The 4,889-nt window shown below is 31.6% G+C and overlaps 1 long non-coding RNA gene across 1 annotated transcript; it reads left to right on the top strand.

Annotated features, from left to right (window-relative positions):
• The first annotated feature begins 3,566 nt into the window (after positions 1 to 3,566).
• On the top strand, positions 3,567 to 4,255 carry LOC126892567 (uncharacterized). The gene is made up of 2 exons (XR_007700909.1): positions 3,567 to 3,795; positions 4,088 to 4,255. It is a non-coding gene; the product is annotated as an uncharacterized LOC126892567 (long non-coding RNA).
• The last annotated feature ends 634 nt before the right edge of the window (positions 4,256 to 4,889 follow it).

Raw genomic sequence — 4,889 nt, forward strand, 5'->3', positions numbered from 1 at the left:
AAATCCTGAAACTAGACGTGCTGAAATAAGTCTCTGGGAAGAAAATAATGTAAAGGAATTTGAAAGCGAAGACCTTATCGTAGATTGCAATCAACTTGTACATGTTAATGAGAAGATTAAGTTAAAAAACTGACAGATTGTTGTCAGAAGTTGTAGAAGAAAGGATTTGTTTTTGCTTATTAAATATTGACAGTCACTGCAGTGATGAGTGCATACAAGTTATTTCAAACATTAATATTACTAATTCAAACGAAGGAATTACTTGTATCTGTATATATGAACGACAGCCCACTGTCACCTCAGGATTTAAAATGGATTTTACCATTTGACTGTAAATAATCGCGCTGGTCACAACTAGAAAATCTGCTATCCAGGTATTCTTTTTGTTTGAAAGCCTCAATGACAATAATTTTAAAATTACTAAATTATGTAGTGAAATTGACAGAGTGATAGAAAATACTGATATAGATCAAATAAAGGGAACTCTGGCTTTTGTGAAAAATCCGTTATTGTTACTAACAGAAAGTAGCAAATATTCTCTACCGACAGTTCTTTTTGCTCTTAGCATATATAATCAGTCAACGTCATGTTATATTATTCGTCAGTACATACTTAAAGCCCACTAAAAGATATTTACAAATGATTACATCATCTTTTCATGTATCTCCTGATGATCAATTAGAAAATAATTATTTGTCATATTATGTAGCATCAAATCTGAATGATCGAGAAAAAGTAGTCAATTTACTTGTAGATGAAATATATGTAAATCCCGGAGTTCTTTATCACTCACAGTAAATTACTGGATTTGCTGCCAACAATGATAAACAATTAGCCAAAACTATTGTGACGTTAATGTCATGCTTCTGTCATATGTCGTATAACCCATATAAATAATATAAATATACGACACATGACGGAAGATCGAAACAAATGAGAATCGTTAGAAAGATCTATTATCCTATTATTATTTTTGTCATTTAAAATACCAATACAATGTATGTGTTTATAAATTTATTAACACACTGAGAATAATAAAATCAGACACCAAATGTATTTTTTATTTATAAACTTATTAACAAACTGCAGTCCAGTAAAATAAAATTATCAACATTAACCTTATGGTGAATTATATTTTAAAACAAACACGCACACACAGAATTTTGTTGAACTAGATTTGCTCCTGGTTGAAAATGTACTGCCATAGTTTGTTCTATATCAATATCAATAGCATCTTCATTTGCTAGTATTTCAAGGATTTCTCTATTAACTACTGCAACAGAAGAAGAGGTCCAGATGACCAAGACATGAAGACTCAGGGATCCACAACAGAAGCAGTTCAAAGGAGAGCGTGCAACAGTGGAACATCGGTGAAAAAATTAAATATCTTAAGTGAATGTATTACAAATATTATTAGGGCAATAAATGTTTTTATTTTTATTTTATTTTTATACGTTAACTATCTAGCCTTTTATATATTAACTTTCTGCCTAGTAAATCTGAACTAGCCTTTATTATTTTTTGAACAAAAGGTAACCTGCATCTCATTCCACATGTCAAAATAATAGGAAATGTTCTTTCACTAACAATTCTTAAAGCAATTATTAATTATACAGCACTTCAACTGCTGGCTGAGGATTCTGCCATTGTGTCATTGGGTAGTTGATGACTGGATATTCACTCCCCTAATAATACATTGTCCATAAATTCCTCATTTTATATACCCATACTATGCAAAAGTATTTAACAACTTCTAAAATAGCTATTTCTAATTGCACTGCCATGTAAATGCCAGATGATCATTAGGTTGTAAGATGATTGTGGTAGTCTTCAAATCACAAAATAATTAAATTTAACGTGTTACTTCTTTCACTGATCTTATTTTAATTTTTAACTTTAACTAGGATCTTATTTATCGGTCACAACTGGTCACAATACAGACTCTTCTAGGTTATTTTTATATTATACATACATATTCTTAATGTCCTTTGTCAAAATAAAAGTTAAAATACGTTTTCGATAATTCTCTTTTATTAGACATGTCGTTTATTTTTATTTAAAGGATCTTTTAACTTTGTTTTCGCGATAAATAACTCTCATTATTTTGCTGTGCTGACAATGTAAACGATGGGACTATCGGACTACCTTAAACAGCTGTTGCGGTGTTGCCTTTCTTAGTTCACGGCTTGTAAGCTTTAGGAGGCTGTGACAACTTGCAAACGCTGCAAATATTTCCTCCGTACCAAATAAATAACCTATTGGCTACTAATGACAAGAGTATATGATTGTCTAATCAAATTTATACATAGTACAAATGTATTTTTTTTAAGCTCCATTTAATTTACAATCTGTTATCACTCGTAACAATAAGTAAATTTTATGACAATTATTAGAAGAACAAATGACCTGTAGGAATAGTACAAATGTATGTCTGTAATCAATCAGCTAATCTCACTAACTTTTTTTAACCCAATAGATCACATGCATGTAGGGGGCGCTGGCGTCAGGGTTTGGTATTAAAACATAACCCTATTTTATTCTGTCATTTATTTACATTGTTTTGGTACTCGTTTCTTAGTTGTTTTATATAATTTTGTTAGTGATTTAAGTTTTATTTAGGACGTTTTGTTAGTTTTAATTGTTAAGTTAATAGATTATATATAATAGTTTTAATAGGACATTTTTTAGTTTTAATTGTTAAGTTAATAGTTTTAATTGTTTTTGGACACTGCTATTAAACTTTACACTATCACTATGCCTTACAATTTTTGTGTGCCACAGTGCAATTCGGTTTAGAATAGAACCGAAAATGTAAAATTTCATAAATTCCCATCGAATAAAGATCTACAAAAACGATGGTTGATTGCTATCAGGTCTGGAAAAAGGATTAGCAAACCTACAAAAATCTGTTCCAGGCACTTTTTAGATGAAAATTATACAGTTACAAGTTTGGGTAAGTTAAAAAATACTTATCCTGGATTCTTGGACAATGGAGGATTCTTAAAAAAGATGTGGTACCTTCATTGAATTTACCAAAAAGAAAATTGGATACTCAAGTGAAGAATTCTGGGAGAAGTAGAAAAAGACTTTGTCAACAGTATTGCCACTAAACAAAAATAATGAGCAAGCAGAAACCGATATAGTGCAAACAGAAAATGATAGTGCAGAGTGATACACAAAAGTGTGGTTCAGAGACACCTTCTAGTGAAAATCCATCAGTGAGTTCTAAGACATCTATTAAAACCCAAACCGTCATAACATTAAATAGATGTCGGTTAATTGCATATGAGTTTTTGTCGGAAGAACAGTTAAAACATTTTACTGGCTTTTCAAGAAAATTGTTTAGATTTTCTGTTGAAGCGTTTGGAAAATCTTACATTAAAGTTCATAGTGCACTTTCAGTGGAAAATGAACTCTTAATAACACTTATGAAATGTAGATTTAATATGTTGTAACGTTACAAACGTCACATCTTTGATATTTTATTTTTAAATAATTATTTTACCTTATTTCCTTTAATATTTCATTAATCATTATCTTCTTCTATTTGGTTTACCCATTTCCCCTTTAAAAATTGGTTTGCGCTCGTTATGTAATAGGCAACCCTATTTACATTGTATCATCTCTTGTGTTCCATGTTCGTGATTTCAAATTTCGTCCAAGGTTCGTTGTCATGTCATTTTAATGACAGTGACAACCCCCATATCTCATTCTCAAAATGGAAGTGGAAATGTTTTAAAAAGCAGAGTAGCTCCAAAATTAAATCATTTTCATTTCATCAAATCATCTCTTGGGGTAAGGATAACATTATATTGTGATTATATTTCTCCGTCTAACAGTTTTTCTAATGGTTTTTTTATCTAACCTAACTTCCAATGTCAGACCATGTGTTCTGATATTTTAGTTTCAAATATAATTATCTTTTAATTTACATGTATGCACGTTTAGTAATCAGAATTTTAACTATTCTCATCTAAATTTCATTTGATTTATTCTTGTCATCTGCTACTCTTTCTGACGATTAGAACGGCAGATGGCACACGTTGGTTTTTCTTCTTGATGATTGATATGTGTCTCTGTTTTATAGTTTTTTGGAAAGAGATCAACCTTTCCCTCTTCGGGAACTTAAGCCTCACATCACCGGTGATGCACACTTGAAGGCGAAGACAATGACATCCAGACTGCACAACCACCACCTCTAGCTGCAGGGGCCTTGGGCCGAAGATCCGCCCAGGCCTACGAGAAGTCTACAACAGCAGTACCATACGACATCAAGAAGATACCATCAGCTACCAAAAGCCATAACTATAATCCAGAATTGTTAGTTTTTGGCAAGAATTTAAATACATTTGTTAATGCAATTTACTAAGTCATTTTATTTATTATATCTTTATGAACAATAAACATGATTAGTTAAAAACTATGTTTTGTTTGCTTCCATTCCAATTTTCATAGTTCATATCTGAGGTTAGGACAAGACGAATACACACCTGAGTGACTGAGCTAAGCTAAGGGTGTAACGATGGCTATCTTGGTTAGTTGAGGTAATATTTTCGAATATTGTTTCAATTAGCTGGGGTAGTCCATCGCTTTTTCGTTTCAATGTATTATTCCACACTACAGAATTTTTTTTCAGTAGATATTCGAAGTCCGAAAAATATTTGTTAAGTGGATCAGACATCTGTACACTTGCTCAAAAAAATAAACTTTTGGGACATCTCAACAACGTCAGAAGACCAGTAAAAAATTATTCTGGACTGTACTGAAATACCCATACAAAGAAGCACCGATCCTATTATACAGCAGGCAACGTATTCTACGTATTATGGAACAAATACGTTTAAAGTACTAATAGCCTGCTCGGAAAAAGGGGAAATTATATATGTATC

The sequence above is a fragment of the Diabrotica virgifera genome, chromosome 9 (assembly GCF_917563875.1).
Source record: "Diabrotica virgifera virgifera chromosome 9, PGI_DIABVI_V3a".
Lineage (NCBI taxonomy): Eukaryota > Metazoa > Arthropoda > Insecta > Coleoptera > Chrysomelidae > Diabrotica > Diabrotica virgifera.